At 37.8% G+C, this 26001-nt stretch overlaps 1 protein-coding gene across 3 annotated transcripts in view; it reads left to right on the top strand.

Annotated features, from left to right (window-relative positions):
• The window catches only part of dlgap3 (discs, large (Drosophila) homolog-associated protein 3), a 283280-nt gene that overhangs the window by 101158 nt on the left and 156121 nt on the right, over window positions 1-26001 (top strand). For all 3 annotated transcript variants that reach the window (XM_022683199.2, XM_049475370.1, XM_049475371.1), the window contains exon 2: window positions 6064-6178. The gene's annotated coding sequence lies outside the window, so the exon portion shown is untranslated. The remainder of the gene's footprint in view (window positions 1-6063; window positions 6179-26001) is intronic.

Genomic DNA, 26001 nt, shown 5'->3' with positions numbered 1-26001 from the left:
CCGTTAGCAGCATAGCCAATCATGGTTAGCTGTGCTAGCCAGCCCCAGTAAGCAGCATAGCCAGTCCTGGTTAACAGCACTACCCAGCCACGGATAAGCAGCATAGCCAGCCATTGTTAGCTGTGCTAGCCAGCCCCAGTTAGCAGCACTAGCCATCCCCGGTTAACAGCAATTCCCAGCCGCGGTTAGCAGTGCTAACTTACTTATACTCTGTAATTCATCGGATTAGCTTTACTGCTCCTTACAACCTGATTGGTACAATTCATACATAAGGCACACTGGATTATAAGGCGCATAGATGATTTTTGGGAAAATTAAAGAACTTTAGGTGAGCCTTATATTCTGAAAAAATGGGTTCCCAAAAAATAGGGTTTCCGCAGGTCCTTAAAAAGTTTTAAAATGTCTTAAATTAAAATCTGGGTATTTAAGGTCTTCAGATGTCTTAAGTTTACTGTAAATTTGCTGTAGGTATTAAATTTTCAGATGGTGCATTTAATTGCGGTGGGAAAACACAGTGACCTATTGTAAACATCTAATCCAGAGAGAGAACTAAGGTTAAGAGAGCTAGCACACATTAGTGTGTGGTGAGTTAGTTAACATACTAACTTAACTTTAGCTAGCTAAATAAAGCTAGCTAGCGTTACCAGGGATAGAACTATGGTTAGCGGAGAAGTAGCTAACATTAGTGGCAAATTTACTAACATACTAACTTTAGCGGCATACTAGCTAACATACTAACTTTAGCTGCAAGCTAGCTAACATACTAACTTTAGCTGCAAGCTAGCTAACATACTAACTTTAACTAGCTAAAGCAAGCTAGCTAGCGTTACCAGGGATAGAACTAAGGTTAGCAGAAAAGTAGCTAACATTAGTGGCGAGTTATCTAACATATTAACTTTAGCAGCAAGCTAGCTAACATACTAATTTTGGGGGCAGGCTAGCTAACATACTAACCATAGCTAGCTAAAGCGAGCTAGCTAACGTTACCAGGGATAGAAGTAAGGTTAGTGGAAAGCTAGCTAACATTAGTGGTTAGTTAGCTAACATTCTAAGGTTAGCAGCAAGCTAGCTAACATACTAACTTTAGCTAGCTTGCTAACATTACCAGGGATAGAACTAATGTTAGCGGAGAGTTAGCTAACTTTACTGGGGAGAAAACTATAGAAATTATGACTACATGTATTATAAAGAATATTCTTCTTTTAATGGACAGTATAGCAATATAGTATAGCAGATATGCATTGAGTAGTTCTGTTGAAGCATTTACTTTTCCCCCACCACAGCAAAATGATGCACTTACAGTATCTTCAGCTCTTCTGATTAGATTTACTCTTTCCATCTGTGCGGAAGAGCCTCAGTCCATTTGCAATCTGAGCTCAGCTTTTGTGGACTACAGAGAAATAGAGAGAGAGAAAGAAATAGAGGTGTGGATAGAGTTTGCTTCTCCTGAGGCCTAGCAGTAAGGTACAGAAACTGTAGTGGTTTCCAGTATGATCCTGTATTTTACCATTCCTGCCTGAGCCTTTGATACTAGCTGGTTGTGGAAAGTGTTGTGATTAGCATTAAGCTCAGACATGAGTCCAGTTCCATTGAGGAGTAAAGTAATTCAGTGTGAAAAGAAAGGACCGAGTAGGGTAAAGAAACTCTGTCTCTCTGTAGGATCTGTGGGATCTACAGTGGTGGATGTTGTGCTTCTAGACTGACATCTTGAATGAGCCTAAGTTCTGGTGACTCATGTTTAGATGATGTTGTATGTACTATACTTTATATTCTGCCATATGATGTTCTCAGTAAAACGGAGTATTATTACATAATGGTGGATAATGTGTGGAGGTTTGTGGTGTTCTGTTTTTTTCCTGCTTCTTGGAAACCAGCAGGGAGTTAAGATTTCCTAGAGGAAACACTAGCACTACTTAACTACGATTAACTAAGATTTTTCTTCACATAGTGGTTCATTGAGGAAGAAGTACATTTAAATTTACATTACCATAAACAAAACACCTTAGAATGTAGTGCTTTGGTACTAATAGTTTTTATTATTTTATTATTATTAGCATTCATAACATGAAAAATACTCCAGTAATCTAAATTTGTATACAGCTGAATTAACTATTATTTGCATCTTGTATTGTTTATACACTGCATTTTAAATAGAAACATTTACTGCTAGTGGCTTAACTAGAGGTAATAACACATAATTACTAAATTTATTATGTATGCCCTGATAGAATGTGACCTTATTTATATCATTTTGACTGAGTTAAGACCAATGATGGAACAATTTATCAGCTTTGTTTCGGTATTTGCCGATCTTGAGAACTGGTCAAATCATATGATCCATGTTTTGCCAGTTATTTCATCATTACACAAGGACACAAGATGCTGCAGTTCCTCGTCCAACTGCTAGATTCCAATACAGACCTGTACTGTGCATGACTGCAGAACCCCTCTAAGCCAGTGTTGAAATCTGCTTTGACTGCTAAATGCCACCAGTCTGGCTTTTAATCGCATATTAGTAGAAAGTGTAAATCTAATGAGTCATGTAGTGGAAGCAGAGCACTAACCGGATACTCCTCTCAAAAGTGTGTTCATAGCCAGAACAGTATCGCAACAACAGCAATGTTAATGTACATTCATCTTGAGAGACAATGGTGAAACATTACAAAAACACAGTTTGCCTGGTTAATGTGGCACTGAGTTCATCTGTAGTTAAGACTGTTATGAAACATATTAGGATACATACTTTTGCAATTGTAATCATGTACCAATATTTTGCATATGCAGCATTGTATTTAAAATTGCTTACAGTGTTTGAGGTTCACAGTATGTCAGATCTGTGATCCAAACTTTCATTATTGAACTATGACATGTTTAACACAGTTTCACGTTCAAATTTAAAGGCTAATATATATAGCACTTGGTCATACTACTACAGAGAAAAGCAATTTCTGTAAAAAAAAAAAAAAAAAAAAAAAAAAGAAAATTGTATGCAATTGTTTTTTCTGTTTGCAAATGAAAAGAATCAAATATATGACTTCTGACTTTAGTTTAATAAAGTAAAAGGTATCCATACCTTATAGTCTTTAAAACATATTCAGACATGGATGTTTGGATGGATGTATATATGGATAGATGGATAGATGGATGAAAGTTTATTGATTCCTTTTGGCAGGGTCCCCTCAGGGAAATAAAAAATCCAGCAACATCATAACAGTAAACAAGGAATTCACACAAGAAAAAGAAATACATGTAAAAAAAATACAATATACAAGAATCCAGCAGGAGAGAGGTATTGCACATTTACCTAATAATATCAGTGATTAAATATTACCTAGTAAATGGGGCCTATTAAAATGTATATGTCAGCAGTGATGTATAATAAACATCTTGCTGTTCAGCTCTAATGAGTAAAAGGCACTCCACTCTAACGGCTCAAACAGCTTGAAGATGAGCACAACAGGTTCTTGTCATGCCACCGTGTTCTTCTCCGGGAACAATCAGTCTTCATATGCCACTGAATCTTTAAGAGTCTAAAAGTCTCTGGAAAAAGTAAGGAGAAGTAAAGGAAATGGATGGATAATAAATAAAAATGATCTTCTGGCCTGTGTGTGACTTTACGCCACGTAGAACAGGTGTGTGTATGTGTGTGTGTGTGTGTGTGTGTAGGCTGTACTGAGGAGAGGTTATGAAACAGTCAGGTAGGCAGGTCAGGTTCCTGTAGTTCATAGTCTTGCATCTCAAGCTCACTTCTTCAGTTTTAGTTCTGATCAACATAGCAAACGTGTCCTGGAAACATCGTTACAACTATATTTAAAGCTTAAACAGTGATGATGACCCAGTCAGAAAGACTACATAAAAATAGTCAGATGATTTAAAAGACTATGCATTTGTAAAGCAGCCACTAATAAGAATAATAAGAATGTTTGTTTGGTGGGGAGTAATATTATATTTTGTATTATAGTAATGTTGAAATTAGTCATCAGTGCTTAGATTTGCCTTTTTTCTTTGTTGTTTTTGTTTTGTTTATTTTCCTTTTTTGATTTGGTTATTATATATGTTTCAGTTTTCAGTTATACATTTTGCATTCCAGCATGTTTAGCTGTATTAAAAAGCAAAAAATAGAGTATTTCAGATACATACAGTCAAACAATAAGGATGCACCTTGAAGCTTGTTAACCCTGTTAACATATTTTAACCTATGGATATGTTTTCTTAATTTTGACAGTATTAAGAGATGAAGGCAATGCAGCTAACCTGCGGAAATTCTAAAATTATTCCATAAACTACGGACACCATTTCTCACAAATTCCAAATAAAAATATTGTTATTTAGAGCATTTATTTGCAGAAAATGAGAAATTGTTGAAATAACAAAAAAGATGCAGAGCTTTCAGACCTCAAATAATGCAAAGAAAACAAGTTCATATTCATAAAGTTTTAAGAGTTCAGAAATCAATATTTGGTGGAATAACCCTGTTTTTTAATCACAGTTTTCGTTCATCTTGATATGTTCTCCTCCACCAGTCTTACACACTTTACAACTTTATGCCACTCCTGGTGCAAAGGTTCAAGCAGTTCAGTTTGGTTTGATGGTTTGTGATCATCCATCTTCCTCTTGATTATATTCCAGAGTTTTTCCATTTGGTAAAATCAAAGAAACTCATCGTATTTTTTTCCAGAGCTGTGTATATTTAAATATGTCAAGAAAGAGAGAGGTTTTCATTGGATGTCCTTATTTTCGTTTTGTATTGACTGTATGACATGCACTATTCTTCTATTCATTGTATAACTTCTCCTCCACTGAAATCTGAACTTCTGCACTTTTTTATGGACAGTCATTGGCCCGTCAGGCTGCAGGTGGGCTAGCGGGAGTGAGGTTGTGGGTGGGTGTGCTGTGTTCTGCATGTGTGACCGTCACAGCGGGCGTCAACAGGCGTACAGCTGTGTCTGCTTGTGCCAGCTCTTATAACTCTCGTCCCCATTCTGTCTGCGCCTCATCTGTCAACACAACTGTTAGAAAGGAAAAAGCCTTTCATCGTCAACCAATAGGGTCTGCACTGCCATGATGAGTTCACACCTATTGTTCGCCCTGGTTGGTGAGTGTGTACACTTCTCAGGGAACAATGTGTGTGTGTGTGTGTTTTCTGAGGGGAAATTGATAGTGGGATTTTAACGCTGATTTCTGTTGAAGGTCAAGTGGATTCAGAATGGAGAGCTCTTTGGTGACCCAAATAAGCCTATTTCCTCTAATTCAGTGGGTGGCAGATGAATGATCTGTGCGTTTGAGTGAGTGCTTGTGGGGGAGGGGTGGTGAGTGTGTGTGTGTGTGTAGCTGGGTTTGTGTGTGACTGAGTGTGTCTGTGTGTGAGTGAGTGAGTCATTTGAGAAAAGGTAGCATCTGTGGTCCATTAAAAAGTGACCGCTCTGAGATCTCAGACCCATATCTGTTTCTCTCACTCTTGTCTCTCACGCTCACATTCATCCTGGATCTGTCCATAACCCACCCCCACCATCACCCCCAGCAACATGCTTGTACTGGCGTATGTGTGAATGTCAGAAGAGTGTGAACATCCTCACCCATCCGCCAGCTCTGTACAAACCTGTCCCTTAATTCTGTGAGCTACGTCTCTCTCTTTCTTTCTCTCTCTCTCTCTCTCTCTCTCTCTCTCTCTCTCTCTCTCTCTTTCTCTCTTTCTATCTCTCTCTCACTCACTAACACACATTCCCATCTGTCTCTTTGCTTTGCTATATATGGAACATCACAGCAAAGATAGATTTCATTCAGGTTATTTACACATTATTTTTTAATTTTTTATACGTATTTCAAATTGCACATTTTGTTCATTTGATATGGTGTAAATAAAAGCAATGCAAAATTACATTTAGGCTGTTTTATTTAACCTGTGCTGAAAAAAGTAGCATGAACATTAAATGCACATTCAATAAACATTATATAGAAATGCTGCACAATGACTATAAATCAGATGATACAAAAAAAATGAAGCATTTATTTGTTTCTAAATTGCTTGACTTTAACTTAAGTCCTTTTTTCCATCTTTTACAGTTTCACAGTACCAACAAAAAGGGAAAGGGCCTGAAGCAAAGGTTTGGACACCTTTGAGGGTTATGGCAAAGCCTTCAGCTTCCTCCTTATGAAGTAACGCACTGTGGATTTTGAGGTAAGTTTAAGATAATCATCATTATCATCATCATCCTGCTGTGGTAGCTATCCCCCCTTCCCTTTTAAACTTTAATCTAGCTTTATATGGATAATAGAATATTTTTTCTTTACCTGTAACTTTTCTGTTTTGTTTTTGCCACTGGCTGCAACACAAACACCTAACGAATTATCCACCCACCCCCATGCTTAACAGTTGGAGAAATGTGCTTTTTTTTTAACAAAATGAAACACCTTTGTTTGTTGTCGCCAAAATGTTCTGTTTCAAATTAATCAGCTCACTGGGTTGAATCCAAAATGCAGCATGTTTTTTATTGCTGTTTATTTGATTTGATCTTCTTATGATGAGCTTGTGGTGAAAAATGCAGGAAAGCTTTTTGTGTTGCGTCGAAATCTGACTGTCTGCTGCTTTTTTTAAATTCATAAATAAATAAAATTATGTTTTCCTTCAGAACAGTGATTATGGGGAGTCAGATTCTGGCGAGGGGTTGGAGTTCAGTGCAACGTTATTATAGCATCAAAGCAACTTAGAACAACATAGACGATATGCACACATGTATTTGTGCTGTTTTAGAGACCCATTAGTTCACATTACAGACAAATACCGGTCACTCATAAATCTGAACTGATTTATTAGGCTTGTAGTGTGAACTCTATGTGAACTAGTCTTACAGTCAGATGTTTACAGTCAGATGTTTACAGTCAGATGTAATGCCACAATTTATTATGCTGTATGTATTTTATGTTCCAAAACATAGCATTTTAAAAGTTACTGCATTGCATGTGCTAAAAAAGCTAAAAGTGAAGCGAGGGGTTATTTAAACAGGTCATTAAATTTGCATGACTTTAGTGAAGGAGCACTGCAACGCTGCTTCTGTAGTCAGCTCAAATTACAAATCTCTCTCTCACTCCCTCTCTCGTGAGGAAGCTCGCTCCTCAATTCGCTCCAAAAATGGCCCGGAGCGAGACAGGAGAGAGACAGGATGAAACGCCCGAGCCACTCCCTGAGATTACACAGCCTGTCCAACAAAGAGAGGAGAGGAGAATTATGAAGAGAGAAACAGAGGGTGAGGGAGAGAAGGAGAAAGAAGAAGGAAGGAAATGATTGCTCTGATCGGAGGGCAGTAACGATGGCTGGCGGGCGGCTGGCTGGCTCTGCGGCTCCTCTGGAAAGCGCACGTCTCGCTACGAAAAGACAATTAATAATTACATGCCGTCTCATTAGGGAAGCGCAGGGAACAGGCGGTGACCCACTTCTGACGTGGGATAAGAGGCTTGATGTGAGTGATGTTTGCCCTGAACAGCGAGAGGCCAGCTCCATCTTCTGATGTGTCTCATGCAGAGTGTCAGCTCTTTAATGGAAAGTATGGAAGGAGTTCTCGGTGGAGAGCAGAGATTAGTCTGAATTAACAGATTAGAGATACAGATAAGAAAAGACGTCACACTGTTCGGCTTTTGTTGTGCTCTTTTTTAAACTCTTCGGGTCCTTTTGAAAGACTCGACCTGTAGGAAACGGCTGCTTACTTTCATTCTTGTTTGACCCACACACCATAGCAAATATATAACAAAGAAAGAATACGCTGCTTTTTCTGCAGAATAATCCCATAGATAATAGATGTAGATAATACATTGATGTTATTGATTAGATAGGAAAGAGCAGAACATCCTCCAGTATATTCATTCTTCTCTTATTGGACCAAATGACTGAGCTGTGTTGAATTCATAAGCTACATGCACAAAACTAAATTAGCTAAACTGCTGAGATGATTTGCTTTATTGAGCTTCTTGCTGATATGAACATGCTTTTATTCACCGATTTATGGACTGTAATACAATTTTAGTTTATTCATTTCTTAATAAAATGCCTCACTGTCATTTTGTTCGAACAGCATGTAGCATTTCAGCTGTGTGTTAGACCTGTGTGTTAGAGGAGACACACATGAGTGTTTGTGTGTATGTGTATATATATATATATATATATATATATTATAGATTTATATATTATTTTTATATATATATATATATATATATATATATATATATATATATATATATATATATATATATATATATATATATATATATATATAAATACATAATCATAAATCTAGGGCTGTGGAAATGGGATGGCTGTTGAGATCATTTTAGCGTCAAATAAATAATCTGCCTTCTATCACAAATTGCTAATCTAATTCACTGGATATTGTGACTGCATATGATGAGCCAGTGCAATTAAAGCTGGTTATTGTGTCAGGATGAATGAAGCAAATTTTCAAACGTTATGTTTGATTCCCACAAGTGGTACCAGGGAGCAGCCATGGCAAACCAGGAAGTTTAATATGCATGGCATGGAAGTTTAATAATTACAATCAACCTTATTTAACCTTTTCTTAACCCTCTCTCCTCCAGATACACTGTTTTCATAAAGATTCACATATTCATCAGTTTCTTTCTTATCACTAGTATTTGGCTTTGTTTTATCTATAGCCTCAAGGTTCCTCAGTGTAGCTCCAGCCTTAGTGGAAATCTGGAAATCTAAGCTTACTGTAGATAAACGGAAGTGCTTTACACGCCCAAATGAACAGTTTTCATGACAGAAATCTGTGTAGATTAACATCCTGTGCTCGTTTGACATTTAAAATAATGCACCTTATAATCCAGTGCGCCTTGTGTATGAAAATAAACCAGAAAATAGACGTTTATTGACAGTGTCCCTTTTAGTGCAAAAATATGGTACAGTAATATCCATCATCATAATGGCAGAGCTGTAAACAATTCTGCTGTTTAAAAAAAGCCATAATGAGCCTTGCATAGACTTTTATTAGGTCTTTGTTAGGAAATTCTTAGGAATATATTAATGAAGCAGAGCAGTGTACCTAAAAGAAATACAAAAATACCCATAATCTTTAAAATTCTTTAAACCGCCATTTATATCTAGCACTAGACATCTACACCTAGATTGCAGAGGTAGCCAGAGTTACCCAGCTTACATGTATCATTTCAGTTCTCTGAGTTTAGTATTTCTAATCTGTCAAGTTATCAAGTATATATATCTCAGGCTTAAAAATTCTGTAACATATGCTGTATCTGTATCTCTCTCTCTCTCTCTCTCTCTCTCTTTCTCTCTTTCTTTCTCTCTCTGTTTTTCTCGTGCTTTCTTTCTGACACACATCCACGTGTCACACACACACACACATACACTCCCATACCTCACCAGGTCATGTGACATAGGCTCGGCTATCAGTGGCTAATGAGCGCCAGTGGAGTTGTGATGAGAGGTCAGCTCTTTGGAAAATGGCTTCAGCGTGACCTCCAATTATCCCTGGGTGTGTGCGTTGAGTGTGTGTGCCTTAGCCTCAGCAGACCGGTCTTAACTCTGACAGATCCCTCTACAGCGCTGTGCTTTAAAGAAGCTCGCAGATGAGCCAGAACAGTCCTCTTTCAGCTGCTCGCACAAGGCCTGCTCTCGCACATGTGCTGGAGATGAGCATGAACTGACCTGGTTTATTGTAAGAGCTCGTGCTCATCAGGCTAATCAGTGTGCGCTGCTTATCTTCAGCGTGTTGCGCTGTTGCCTCTTCTTCAGACAGCTGCTTTATACCTTATGTTATCAGGACTGTATACAAATGTTCTCTGGGTATTCCCCATTCCCATTTTTATTTACTTTATTTAGTCATATACTGTTCCTATACCAGTGGTGTGCAGTAAGGTCCTTTTAATCATTCAGAGAAGGGGAGACAATATGTGCATGTAAATCATTACATAATATTTTTATTTAATCAGGAAATATATTTTATAGTTATTGTAAATTGTAAGCATATATTTTATAAATTAACTAAAAAAAACAGCTAAATCAGAGCATTAGTCTGCATTTTTCAGTTGCTATAGGACAGATATCTGACTGACAGCGGTATTAACCAATCAAAACTGCTTTTTTTTTTAAATGGCTTCTGCCCCCTTGTGTCTTCTTGCCCCTTCTACTGATTTTGTGAACGGTGAAGTAATGAGTCTATTAGCCAAGTCATAGGACAATCTAACCAATCAGGGGTGGGTTTCCCGAAAGCTTCGTAACGCTAAGAACTTCGTTAACTCGTACTTAAGATTGATCGTTAATTAAAGAGTGTTTCCCAAACCCGTGCGTAACTAAAGTACTACGTAAACTCGATCGCAGATTAACGAGTGCTCTCACCCAATCGTTATTTCTAACGAGCTTCTTTAGGGGATTGCAGTTCAGCACCTTAAACACCAGGGACCACCAATTTTGAGGAAGAAAAATGATCATTTCCGTGTTTGAAGCAATTATATTACATTACTATTAATCATAATCAATTATATTACTATATAATTATTAATATTAATATATTATATTATATTACTATTAATTATAATCAATGATATTACTATATAATTATTATTATATTATATAATTATTATATTATATTATATTATATTATATTATATTATATTATATTATAATGCCAACTGTGGCTTGTAGTCTAACTGGGCAATCAAACCCACGAGTAAATTATTTAAATCCAGATTAGCGATGATAGAAGTCTTGACATTAATGCTGCAAGAAATGCAATCAGTCAATTCCTGCAGATGATGCTCACGGTCTAAGCAAAGCTGCAAAGTCACCAAGTTCATCTGGGCAAACTCTGGGGTGTGTCAGCTCGCAAATATCAGTCAAAAGTTGGACACGTCTCATTCCATGTTTTTTTTTTTTTTACATTGTCGATTAATATTAAAACCATGAAAACTAATTGACGCAAATGGAATTAGTAGACAAAAAGGTGCATGGCCTTGACAATCCCCTGACATTAACCCAACTGAGATGGTGATTTAGGATGAGCTGGAGCTTCACAGTATAAAGTACAAAACATATTTCTGTTGGTTTAAAATGTAATACATATATATATATATATATATATATATATATATATATATATGTATATATATATATATATATATATATATATATATATGTATATATATACATATACATATATATATATATATATATATATATATATACATATACATATATATATATATATATATATATATATATATACACACACACAGGAACATATGTATTATTATATTATTTTTATAATAATAAAAATTAGAATAATAATAAATTAATATTACTATCAATATTACTGTTAATAATATTAGTATAATATCTATTAATATAATATATATTAACAATAATAGTTTTAAAAATGTAAAAATAAGTTTAATGTTTTAAAATAGATTAGATTTTCGAGTATTTATTTAGTCATATGTATCTTTAGGAGTATAATATTGATGATTACAACACATTTCTACGTTTTTAGGGTGTCATAGTGAATAAATACTGCATATTGCAGAGTTGAATCGATATTTGTGGATCGATTGAGCGCGCTGTTTCGGGGGAGGAGTCAACAAAGATGTTCTTTAACCTCGTTCGTTAATTTTCACGTTGCGAAGCTCTTTGGGAAACACTCGCAGAACTGGCTCGTTCTTTACACACGTCATTCGTTAGTTCGTTCGTTATTCGCTAAGATTGATCGTTTTCGGGAAACCCACCCCAGATTCATAATTTTCACTACGGGGCGGGGCCATGGCTTTCTAACCCCTTCTCAACATTCTAATGAAGGTGCTACGTATTGGTTAGTCGTAAAACGGCGCACATGCTGGATTAGTTCAATAGTTAGCTAACGATCATAGAACTGTGACTTCAAATAAGACAGAATGTGTCGTATCTATTTAAAAAGCCTTTTTAAAGGCTGTCCTTCAATGTGAAACTAATTTACAAGGAAAGGCCAACTGACTGGTGAGTTTTTGTGTGTGCTTAATGTTTTGGATGCCATGTCTGGCATGCTGTAGACATACAAATGAGTGATCTTTGTTGAACAGCTGTACATGTCGGAAAATTAAGCATTGATGGTTGTGGTTCATTGCGTTCTGTTGTACATGGTACTTTTGTCGTATCTAGCTGTGTTTGTTTCCTGTTAATGTGTATTAAGTTAATGTAACAAAGTCAAGACTGAGAATATGTAGTTATTGGAATATTAATACAATAACAGAAGGGGTACCTACTGTATTAACTGCATGCCCCTGTTCTATACACTAGCCAGGACACTAACTATTGCATAATGCTACCAGGTCTGAGAATATGAAGGCCAGCATGTGCTTCCTTCCAGTCATATGAAGCCAGACATCTACTTCCTTTGGAACTCATGGTAATTAAACATCATCTGAGAGCTAAAAATTTGTCACTTGGGCAAGGTCAGTTGTTCCCTCAGGGGTCTGGGACTTTGGGATTTCTGGACAAAGTGAGGGATCACTGAGGATCGAACCTGCAATCCACTGATTAAAGAGTCAATAGACAGCAGCCCTTTTATATCTGTCCCTAGTGAGAAATGGATGGGCGAAGGTTTTAATTAGGAATGTGGTGTATTGACGAGAGCCTGCTAATATGATGCAAATCTTGATACTATACACAGTGAATATATAGCTTTAAATATATATATATATATATATATTTCAGATTTTAGATTAAGTGTCTTGTAGAGAAAAAAAAACACACCATAATGTATAAGCTTTTTTTTTAAAGGCTCCCCATACAGGCTGGGAGAAAATGAGCACAACAGACTGGGAAACATAATGGGAAAGGGTTTTGCATGGTTGAAATTAAAATACAAAAATGCGCAGAAAGAGAAAGTGGTACTTATAATTGCAACAGCCTCACAACCTTTTAGGCTCCTCTTCTACATCAAGAACGTTTTTTCGGTTCCTTGCCTGCTTCCACGTGGACTTTTTTTGTGTTTTTTGCTGGCTCTGTCACGATAAATCTACACTTCTACAGCTATCACCATTTGTGATTTTATAGCTGCTAGCACTAGCCTGCGTCTCTCTGTACTGGGGGCGTTTCTAATATTTACCATAAAGAAAGACTTACAGATCACAAGTGCCTCTTTACTTCCTCATCACTTTTTTTTTCCATTTTAGTTATCTAATTTGAAAATGGCTTCTCACCTGTTCCTACCAGTTTATTATAAACTGTTAGGTGTTTGAGAAACTGTGTTGGTTGGTTGGTTGGTAGGTACAGTATATTATCCTTGGAAAAGACTTCGATCATTGCATACAATAACCTTTCACTCTGAATAAAAGCACCGGCCAAATGCCATTAATGCAGTGTTTGATTTAGTTAGGGGATCCTTTACGCCCCTCAGCAGACCTTTTAGCAAGGGAAGCAAGAAACCAGGAACTCACTTTTGAAACCATGTTCCGATTACGGACACCTACCATCTGGTTAAAGTTCACTGTAGAAGAAAATGGCAGAATGAATGGTCTAGCAATCCACAAAATAAACTGTTTGATATTAAATGCAATATGGACTTCCTTAATAGACAAGATCTGACAACCATGTCTAGGTGCCGAATTAGACATACTGCTCTTACCCACCACCACCTCCTCGTTGGCGAACAGACTCCAGACTGCCAATTCTGTGATAATCCTCAAACTAATAAACACATCTTAGTAGACTGTCCTGCACTTTTAACCACCAGAAATAACGTTTATAGGGTTACAAATATGAAAGAACCGTTTGAAAATATTCCACCAGCTAAAATACTTCATTTTCTAGAAGTCCTTCATATGAAGAAACTGATTTAAGTCTGTGATGATCAAATCACAAACATTGTCTGCCATAAAAAAGCCAATATATTGCTGATATTGCATAAAACACAAACAAATGCCCATCAGCTAAAAATCTGATAATTCTCTTTGTCTATGCATGCAGCAGGAACAGAGAAAAGAGCACCATGAAAAGTAGTGGTTGTTTTCAAATGTAACATTTAATCATTATGATTTAACTATTTGCATAAATAAAAAAGAAGTTACAAGACTACTAAAAGAGTCTTCATAGGACAGTCCTACCTCAGGACCAAGGACCCTTTTTACCTCCACCATCTACAAAAATAGTTTTTGTGTTTTCTTGTTGTGTTCACACTTGGATCTTCATGTGGTCAGTACAATCAGGTTTGATTAAAAAAAAAAAACAGATTGATGCAGCCTAGAAAAAAAACAGCCTAAAACTGACATTTTCCAACCAAACATATACTTATTCATTCATTAAACAGACATAGACGCCCTGTTCTCATTCTCTCGTTCTTTCTTTCTCTCTCTCCATAGCACATACACTGCAGGTACACTTCGTACAGCCTTATTAAAGCCCAGAGGACACTTGAGTTCAAACCCCAATAAAGAATATTGCCACTCAGAGTGTGTTTATGGGTGAGAGAGAGCGAGAACGTGTGAGCGAGAGAGAGGAAAAGGTTTAGTGAAGGAGGAAAATCAGCTACATTTCAATTCTGGCCATGCACAGCTATATGCATCTCATTTTGATATTCTGTACAGCCGAGACAGTCCTGGTGCAAACAAAATGGTGCAGTGGTGCAGGATATCAGAACTGTAAACTAATGCATCATGGTCATCCTGAGAGAAAGTCAATACACAGAATGAATCACTTCTCTTCGTCTTCTCAACAGAGCAGATCATTTTTCTTCTTAGATCCACATGAGCTGTTTGGCATTAGCATCTTTTGTGTGCATTATTTTTTTTCACTTGTGCCATCACAGTTTGGGTTGCAGCAGTAACTGGTTTTACAGTATATCATGTATATAGGCTCATTTGTATATGCACCCACGGTGGACTGCTACCTTGCTTTACCTCCAGTCTAGTTACTGGATGTGTGAAAAGCAAATTGAGCTTACTATTATTTACAGTGTTTTGCTGCTCTTACAATGGGTTTATCGCAAAAACTCATTTTGTTAAGACGCTAAAATATGATTTATTTTAGCTCTACCACGTGTGCACATCTCCTGTCCACTCCTGACCTTGAAACTTGGCAACTGACACCACAGTCAAATGCAGTCAGAGCTAAGGTAATAGCAAAGCAAAACAGATTTTACCTCCATCCTTCTGAAAACTAAAATCAGCAGCATGGGATTGCTGAAAACCCTTTAAATGAATGAGTTCATCAGTACTGTCAACAACAATCGGCGAGTAATCCAGCTCAGAAAAACTGTTAGCAAAACAGTTGATATTTTCTGATTATTTATTATACATAGAGTAATCACATTTCATTACAACCTTGATCCCAGTATTAAAAGCCATTTAAGCAGAATAATATTAAGTAAGATATTATACCTTACAGTAATTACTGGCCATTGTAGAAGCTTTACTCTTACCCTAGAAACTTCATACACTAGAACTTCATTATTATAAGTCGATAGGCCTATTATGTGTTCTGCACATTTATCAGTGGTCAGTTCCTGAACACAGAGGCACTCTTTGCTGGATATTTTTGGGGAGTGGATCATTTTCAACCAGGCAGTGACTCAGACCTGTGTAAAAACACACAGTGCAGTCACACTACCCCCCCACTCTCCCACTAACAAGCTACTACTATGTCAGTGTCACTGTTGTGCTGAGGGTGGTCTTCCACTTAAATCATAATCTGACCCATGACAAATAGACACATAGTGGGTGGATAACAAATAGTACATTCCAGCACATGGTATACAGGCCTGCACTGTGTATTTGTTGACTCTATATCTTTAATGGGGTAGGCAGACCTCATTAAATGACCCCTGAAGCAAGTACTAGGCACAGCAAGTCAAGTGTACAGTGGGTATTTTGAATGGCATTGTGCATAGCTGGAGAGTCTAAGGCTACGTTCACATTACCAGGCTGAAGTGACTCAAATCTGATTTTTTGCTAAATGTGGTTCAGATCTGATTGTTTCATGGCTGTGTGAACGTGCCAAATCAGATTTTTTTCAAATCAGATTTGAGTCACTTTCATATGCGGTTCTAAATCGGATACGTGTCGTTTCCATGGACATGCGACTGGAATGTGAGCGATCAAATCAGAATTTATGCGTCTGTTTGCTTTTATGCATGCGCTACATGCTTTTACCTTTTTCCTTTTTTTTTTTTTCTTTTTTTTTGAAGACTTGAGGCAAATAGTTCTGCAGTTCTACAAACCCACTTACAACCCTGTTATTTTGCCTCATTTTTCTCTTCAAGATGTGCTTTAAAATAATTTAATTAGGTCAGCTCTAGCTGGTTTCACATAAAGCAACTATAATCTGATTTATTGTCTTCATCTTCTTCCTCTTCTTCTTCCTCTTCTTCCTCCTCTTCTTCCTCTTCTTCCTCTTCCTCTTCTTCCTCTTCTTCCTCTTCTTTCTCTTTCTCTTTCTCTTCCTCTTCCTTTTCTTTTTTTTCTTCAAAACACCATGTTCACACTGAGTTGTAGCTTTAGTTGTGGAAAGTCTTTCAGTAGTGGGCTGTGTTTATGCTTGTTTGTGTTTTTTTTTGTTTTTTTTTTTAGATATAATGGGTCAAGACTTTGCAAAAGTCTTTTTGGAATCTGCCCTTTTTCTAGCTCTGTTTTAGTTATACAAGATATTTAACAATGGACTTTAAGGTTCACAGTCTGTCACTTCCATCTACTGAACTCCCAGTTCAGTTATTCAGCCAAGCTAAATACAGTTTTACATTCTAGGGCACCATCTGGGAGAACGATACACCCAAAGGCTTATAAAGTTACACAGTGACTTCCATATGTTACATTCGTACACACTCTGGACAATGTATGGAAATATGAAAAAAATACAACTACCTTATTGTCAACACAGATGGCCGAATGCCACCCAGCCATTTCCTATCAATTCAATTCCCTTGCTGAACATATTTACAGCTCTCATACATATTTAATGTCCCCTTTGTCTTGCCATAGTTTCCAGAGGTTAAGGTAGTACTTACCGTTGCATATGCATGGGAAACCTCTGACTCTCAGGTCTCTGAAGATCATGACCCCAATTCCTATAGGGCAGCAGGATGTGTCTTGACCTCTGACTGTCTGAAGGACACACAGTCACTGGTTAGCAAGCACACTGAGGCATGTTTGGAGCGCTATAAAAAGTACAATACTGCCGCAACTAATAATTATTTCAATAAGTGATTCATCTGCTGAATCACATTCAATTACTCAACTAATTAAACCATTAAGCCTTCTGCTGTTTCCTCTCACTGTCTGTCACACCGCCGCCATCATTCAAAGGTCTGGGGGATAAGCAGTTTCCTTGAATAGTAGAAATATATCATGCAAATCTCCATGTAGTGTAAAGAAAAATCAAAATAACTGCATACGTCACATGAACAACATGAGCTGTGTCTGAAACTGTGCCATACGCTCTATTCGGAAGGGATTAATTTCTCAGGGGGATGTCCGGGAAAAAATATTTCACACTTCTACTCAGTGATAAAACTCTTGCATCCGGACTGCAATTGAAAAACCAGGAGGGCCAGTAAGTTTTTTAGGCTTTCTTGGTCACGTGACATAATGTTAGTAGCCCCCATTTCCACTCGTTGTTGTGTTTTTACGTGAATCTCTGTGGAAACGCGCATCCAAAGTGTAATTACATTGCGTAGCAGTGGACAAATAGCTATTTTATTAAAAGCAAGGTGACGAAACTCTATTCAGGGTTGGAAACAATTGGTCCTGTGTATGATCAGGTTATTACACACAGCTTTTCAAAAGATGCTTCAGACATTTTGAAATGATCAACATACAGCTGATCTAATATGGTTCTGGTGTGAAACTGTCTGGTGTGTTTGTGCTCCCAGATGTGTTGTGAAATGTTGGGGGGGGGGGGGCATGGAAATTTCAGCCCAGCATCTCTATACGGCAAACAATACAACCATATCACCATTCTCTGCCTTTTTAAAGTTTGTGCCCCGTAACTGTTTCATATGTAGGTAATTAAGAATATAGCACAGTTTTGGACACACCTATTGACTGCTGTCAATTGAAAATGGCATAAAGCAATGCATTGGTAACCATTTTGTTGGTAATATCCTGCTTTATCAGTTTCATAACCACCTTTAAAGTGTGTTTGGTCCTGGTGAAACAACCTTTTTTTGTACAGGTTTCAGTCATTTAGCTGGTGGATTAAGCCGATTTATTTGTAATGTAGGTAAGCCATAAGCAGTTTCCTTGAATAGTAAAAAAAAATATAATGCAAATCTCCATGTAGTGTAAAGAAAAATCTAAATAACTGCATATGTCACATAAACAACATCAGTTGAAAATGGCATCAAGCAATGCATTGGTAACCATTTTGTTGGTAATATCCTGCTTTATCAGTTTCATAACCCCCTTAAAAGTGCTTGTGGTCCTGGTGAAACAACCTATTTTGTCCAGGTTTCACTCATTTAGCCGATGATTTAAGCTGGTGAATTTGTACTGTAGGGAAGCCATCTTCTTCATTTGACAGACAGACACGCAGACAGACAGACACGCAGACAGACACTTTATTTATCCCGAAGGAAATTCAGGCATCCAGCAGCAACAACACAATACAATAAGAAACATAAACATAAATTAAAACACAGAACAATAGAAAATATATAAGGCTATTAAAAACTTACTATACAAGGTAAGGATATATCTGTAAATGGAGCAGTGCAGTAGATGTTGCTAATGGCCATTAAATAATTAAATAATTAACAGAGCGAAGTGCAAAGTGCATGGATTTGTCCATCCACTTTGTGCAATCTTGCAGGTCCACTGTTAGCAATACAGGCCTATACATCTACCACCACCATGGTTAACAGTTTGTACAATATTTTTAGGAGTTAAATGCCTCACCTTTTCCCTCTACAAACATTACTGTCCTCCAAAAGAACCCTCGATCTTGAACCAGTTCCGTTTGGGCTTATTAAAACCGCGTTTTTCCAACCGTTTAAGAGGAAACGTCAAAACATCACATCATAGGTCATCAACAGAGGGCGTTGCACAGCGGGGGTGTTACTGTACAAGCAGATACGCAGATACGATTGTCACGTTTCACGCTGAAGAACATAGTGTTTTACGATTTCTGCTTTGAATGAACGCTCCTTGTTCCCGGAATCTACTTTTGCGGGTGGAAAAGTGGCGAATTGGTTCAAAATTAGGTTCACGAACCAGAGCGGTGTTGGCTCCACATTGGAGGAAAAGCTCTAATTGTGTTTTGTGGTGTAGGAATTTGGTTTTAATCACCACCACTGAGAAGATTTTAACATCTTTTCCCTCTTGCATCAAACTAATCTTAATGATTCTGCCATTCTCATTCCCCTTATTCATATTTAGTTTTTTCTTTACCTTTCATTGATATGATCTATTTCACATTTTTAACTGTTAGCTGATTGTTCCTGACCTTCCATCTTTGTTTTCATGACATAATCTATAATCTCTCTCTTATTATTGCAGACTCTCCCCAGGTCGTCTAGTTGTCTAGTTGTTCTGTTTTCTCTGGCAGTGAATGCAAATCTTTTAAGGCTTCAACAGCCTCCCTTAGGATCTTTCAAGCAGCTTTCTCTGTAGTCTCTAGTCGTCCTGCTGTTTCTCTGACTGCAGAGTGATTTACATCACATGGGCTCTACTCACTTCAACCCAGAAACCTCGCTGTGCTCTCCTCACGCTGCAACACCATCCTCACATGATATCAAACCTTCTTTATGCATTCTAACGTTGCATTTACATTACAGTAGAGTGAAGCGTAGCGTTTTTGCCTCTCACTGAATTCTGTAGAGGCAGGAGGCTGTCTTGCGCTGAGGATTGTGGTAGCAGCTGGTACAGTGAAGCATGCAAAAGGAGTTATAAAGAGTTGTGAATTTTACTTCATGCAAATCAGGAACATATTTAACCAGCTGGTACCCAGTGAGACTGTTCAAATATTGAAATTATCAGGAGATAATAATTATAGTTGAAAAAAGCAGCAGATTATTGCATGGTTGGATTTTTGCAAAGAAATGTTGAACTGATTTAAAAAAAAATGAATTTCATTCAAAAACCTTTTTTTGGTTCGATTGGTTAATCTCTCAGGCTTTATAAAGATACTAATATCACTTTAATATAAATAAGATATAGTCATACTAGTGCATCTTAAAAATAGAATATTATTCAACAGTTACTTTATTTCAGTGTGGAAACTTGACTTAATATAACACAGTAGCCCAACACCAGCAGATGACTACTTTTGGCAGTGTGGGCAGTGTGTCAAATCCTGCTGGAAAATGAAATCCGCATCTCCATAAAAGTTGTCAGCAGAGGGAAGCTTTTTCTGGGAAAACACTGCACTGACTTTGGACTTGATAAAACACAGTGGACCAACAAAAGCAGATGACACAGCTTTCCAAACCATCACTGATTGTAGAAACTTCACACTAGACCTCAAGCAGCTTGGACTGTGTGTCTCTCCACTCTTCCTCCAGACTCTGATCCCTTGATTTCCAAATTGAAATGTAAAATTTACTGAAGGTCAGTGATGGTTTGGAGATTCAGGTCATCTGCTGGTGTTGGTTTACTGTGTTTTATCAAGTCTAAAGTCAGTGCAGTGTTTTCCTGTCAGGGTCTAGAAAGAGTTGCAATCTGGTAGGGACATTCCTGGGAAAACTGCAGTGTGTGGACAAGCATTATCCTTCTGAAAAATGCCAGTTGGAAAGCTAGTCATTAGAGACAACACATGAAGAGCATTTAGTGTCCCTTGTATCACTACTACTGGTTACTGACTATTCTCTGAAATGGCTACCAAGATCATCATACTGTCAGTTAAGGCAACATGTCGCTATACAGGAAAGGCTTGATTAAAGCACCCACCACAAGGCCTCCATACTTGAAGCCAACTGGTCCCAAACGAAACCTGGAATTGTCTTTGAAGAAGATACAGTTCCAGTCTAGTAGCCAAGGGCGTAGGAGCGGGCTTGATATTGGGGGGGACACATTTGCCAATATGAACCCAAGCCCACCCTATAGTTTCCTAGAACAACATTTGTGAAAATTACTTTTAATTAAAAGTAAATTATTATTATTATAAGGTGATTTTACAACCTAAACATGTTACTCCACATTACAGCTACTGTTGTTAGAAGAATTATGCATGCAATGTCTGAATTATATGCATATGACAAAAATGATCAGTTATCACCTTATATTTAAAATAATATTGCCAATTCTGTTGTATATTTACATTTTCTCCTGCACTCTTATTTTTTTCTACTGAGAGCTCTTCTTAAGATGGTGTCCTTTTATGTAAAAGAATGTAATTACGTTTCATAGAGATTTTTATAAACGTCAGGATAAGTGGTCTTACTGTGAAATACAAATGAACAGAAGTCACGTTACAGCAGTGTTTCTCAACCCAGTTCTTATATATTCTACTGCATATTAACACTATTCTGCATATTCTAGAGCTTCCTCTGGTGGATATACATGATTAATTTAGACTCCATAAGGGGCTAAAGGATTTTAACAGGTTAACTCAGTAAATTACTGTTTATAAGCTGATCAGCTGGATCAGGTGGAAAACACTATTTTAGGGCAGGGATCGGGGTTAAGTAACTGCTTTAAACTACCAACTTAAAGTACTGTACTAAATTCTGGCTATCCTCTACATCCAGCTTCTAGATAACTAGTTAGCTAAATGAATTTTCGTTCATTATAGCTCACAGTAAGTCCTGTAATCCTAAATGAATAAACAGTTTGAAAATGAAAGTGATTAGCTGATCAGGTACAGGGAAACATTACATATATAGTTTATTTTTTTTCTTTATGCCTGACTCCCAATCAAGCTAATTCCAAACTCACTCTCACAGCTGCAGTTTATTAATCACAGTGGGTTTGATCTGTGTGTTTTGATTCAGAGACGTGTATTTTTAACCAGCTATCAGAAACATATCATCACAGTTGACGTGGTTAGCCTATCGTTACCTTTATTTTAGTAAAATCTCCGTATATTCATCTCTGTTTTAAAATCAGCTGAAGCTGCTGCAGCCCAATCCCTCTGCTAAATCTCACAGCGAGGGGGCGGGGCTTCCCAACAGCAAACTGCCTCTGCTCCGCGCGCCGCAAACCCAGCAAGCTGATTGGCTGTTTCTACTGCGAGGCGGGACTTAATACCTGAACCAGCTCTGTGATTGGTCCGGTCTGTCTCCTCATTAATAGTACAGCTGATCTGAGCGAACTGATGTCATTTTTGGGGGGGACAAATCCACCTGTTTCCAATATTGGGTGGGACATGTCCCACCCATCCCCCCCGGTTCCTACGCCTATGCTAGTAGCAGTCCAGCTTTTAGGCGAACTGCTTGGACCATCCTTCTTGGCTTGGTCCAAAGTTTGGTAACTTGGAAAAATGTCTGTGACATGTCCCTTGGAATAGGGGCGTGGCCACCATGGCCTGGCAGTTGGAAAGGCAGGAAAAAGACACAGATACAAAGATTAACTGAACTCAAGTCACATTTTTATTTGAGAAATTTTGTCCACCACACTAAAACAAACTCAAATCAGCATTTTAGCTTTAGTCTCTTTAATAAGAGAAACATGCGTCAATCCTCACCTCAGCCTCCCTTCTACCATGCTGTTCCTCAACCTTTAAATGTGCAAAGCTGGGCTAATCAGTCCAAATAGGCTCAGAGCGAGGGTGTGTCGCATGTCATTATATCGACAAACAATCCCTCACCAAGAGGTACACTACCTAAAGTAGCCTCTGAGAGCCTTTTTAATATAGCAGGGGAGAAGCACTTTAAGTACTTTAATCAGACCACACCTATGATTGTTTTTAATCTGCCTAAGACATAACAATACACAGATTTTTGTGTGTTTTTATAGATCATTAAAAATCAAGATCATTTATAGATCATTTATAAACTCACCCCCAAAGTGGCCAAAGTTTATTCAGGAAAGCGATTTACATTGTTGTAATGCAAATGCAGCCTAAGCCATTCAGTTCAATTCAGCACAAATGCAAATAAACATCCAGAGTGGTCCAGAGGATGATCCGCACACTGAGCCACTCACCCATTAATTCCCATGCACCTGAGTGTTACTGGCTGAGCGTAGAGGAATTAAGCTTTATATATTTGTACTCTGTGACAGTAGCAGTCCGTGACGACTCTGTGATCACCGAGAAACATGGCTATGCCATTTGTGTTGGGGTATATCATTGAAGAGAGCCAACGTTCGGAGAGACAGCTTCATGAAATATGGATGCAGCTGGCACTGAGCGCCACTCTTAGCGATTTTGAGTAAAGCCGTGAGAAGTAGCAGGGAAGAGGAGGAGGAGACAAGCAGAGAGACTGAGATTAATAGAGCCTCTGGAGATTAGCATGGCATTAGACTGTGGGTAGCCTAATTGCTACATGTTTGGATAAATCTTACTGCATGAGGTGTGTTAGACTTGTGTTTATGGACACTTCAAAGTGTGCTTTCAGTTTTGTCCATATATATCCATACAACACTACTATTTATGTTTACCAGCTGTTGCTTCTATTATGTAGACCAGGGGTGTCCAAACTTTTTTTGTTGGGGGCCAGAAGGAGAAATATATTTGAAGTCACGGGCAAAAGACTCTGTAATAAAACAAATAATGAAATATACCACTTTAAATAATACATTTTCCTGATTACTTTCGTTTACACACCATTTTACTTGACTTACTATCTTTATCTTTGACAGTGTTGTGTAAACTAAGATTTTTCAAATTGATGTTTAATTTCATGATGTTTCTTAATATTAAATTCCTTAATTACGGCAACTTTTAGACTCTTTGGCCTGTTTTTCTGCGCTAGAAATGCGCACTCTCTCCGCTTTTAGACTCTGTGGCCCGTTTTTTTGCGCTAGAAATGCACGCATTCTCCGCTTTTAGACTCTTTGGCCCGTTTTTCTGCGCTAGAAATGCACACCCCCTCCGCTTTTAGACTCTTTGGCCTGGTTTTCTGCGCTAGAAATGCGCACTCTCTCCGCTTTTAGACTCTTTGGCCCGTTTTTCTGCGCTACAAATGCGCACTCTCTCTGCTTTTAGACTCTTTGGCCTGTTTTTCTGCGCTAGAAATGCGCACCCTCTCCGCTTTTAGACTCTTTGGCCTGGTTTTCTGCGCTAGAAATGCGCACCCTCTCCGCTTTTAGACTCTTTGGCCCGGTTTTCTGCGCTAGAAATGCGCACTCTCTCCGCTTTTAGACTCTTTGGCCCGTTTTTCTGCGCTACAAATGCGCACTCTCTCCGCTTTTAGACTCTTTGGCCTGTTTTTCTGCGCTAGAAATGCGCACCCCCTCCGCTTTTAGACTCTTTGGCCTGGTTTTCTGCGCTGGAAATGCGCACTCTCTCTGCTTTTAGACTCTTTGGCCCGTTTTTCTGCGCTAGAAATGCGCACCCTCTCCGCTTTTAGACTCTTTGGCCTGGTTTTCTGCGCTAGAAATGCGCACTCTCTCCGCTTTTAGACTCTTTGGCCCATTTTTCTGCGCTACAAACGCGCACTCTCTCTGCTTTTAGACTCTTTGGCCCGTTTTTCTGCTCTAGAAATGCGCACCCTTTCCGCTTTTAGACTCTTTGGCCCGTTTCTGACACCTAGCGTTCAAACTTTGAATCTCACATTATAAAAATCTGCTTAACAGCGGGCCAACTTTCATTCTATTTCTAAAATACCTCGCGGGCTGCTCCAAAAAAGGAAACGGGCCGCAAATGGCCCGCGGGCCGTAGTTTGGACACCCCTGATGTAGACTACATGCCCGTATTTTTTAATTCTTACTTTAAAATACTTTAAAAACTTTAAATACTTTAAGTTGCACCCATTGCTGTCATAAATGTACAAATGCACACACATACAGCTTGCCCAGTCCCTTTAGAGAAGTACTGCAATTAGAAAAAAATGTATTCCACCTACTACTGTTAGTAGGTGGCATCTCAGAACATGATGCTTGCTCTTACAGCCTACAACACAAAGGCCAGGTCATTAATCTTAATACATGATCTGTAAGTTTGCCTAAGGTAGTTTACCTAAGGTATCCTATGTAATTACTACATACTGGTGGTGAGTGTTAGAAACTGGGGTACATGTCCAGTATGCAAATAGATGGTGCCAGAAGCCAATTGAAAATAATTGGTCAATGGCAACATAATAAAGTCAGTTATTATAAGTGCATTTAACTTAGTGATCTCAGTTTGAATGTATACAGTGGCATTAAAAGTATTTGCCCCCTACACATTTCTTTTGTTTTTGTTTTTTGTCATACTGATATTTTTCTGATTATCAAACAAACTTCAATATCAGACAAAGGTGGTATACTGAGTAAATATAAAAAGCACTTTTTAAATGATACTTTTTGTTTTTAGGGAAAAAACTGTGCAAACCAATCCAGCCCTGTGTGAAAAAGTGTTTTCCCCCTAAATCTAAAACTTTATTCTATAGGTCTAACAGTGATCAGGCCTGGTTTTGGTTAGTAAAATTGAACTCCAAAAAAGAATTGGGGTTATATATGTTTGGATAGTTTTTTTTTTCCCTTAACAAATGAAATCATCATTTAAAAAAGATATATTTACTCTGGTTATATTTATCTAAAAACATATATGACAAAAATGAAAAAAAAAAAAAAATCTAAACTTTTTACGCCACTGTATGTGGCCAAAAATTTTCACAAACTTAAAATAGCTGAGTAATATTTGGAAATATCCAAGTCTACTTTAAACAAATTGTTGCCTTATAGTGTGAGGGTGTACATTTGTGTAGCAGGAACAAAAATTGCTGAATAGAAAAGCAACAAAAAGTAAAGTCGAATCAAGTAATGTTCATCCCATGCAGTGGAAAAAGTCATAAATATAAAGTGGTGTAAATATGACACATTTGGGACCGTACCGTATGTGCGTACGACCTCATGCCCTAACTTTATATAACATTTAACCTGGATGTGCTTGTGCTTGAGCACATGCCTTGCTGATTGTGTGACTGAGCAGAA

Source organism: Astyanax mexicanus, chromosome 3, assembly GCF_023375975.1.
Source record: "Astyanax mexicanus isolate ESR-SI-001 chromosome 3, AstMex3_surface, whole genome shotgun sequence".
NCBI classification, from domain to species: Eukaryota; Metazoa; Chordata; class Actinopteri; order Characiformes; family Acestrorhamphidae; genus Astyanax; species Astyanax mexicanus.
Note: the sequence above shows the minus strand (reverse complement) of the source record. Positions and strands in the feature narration are given on the sequence as shown.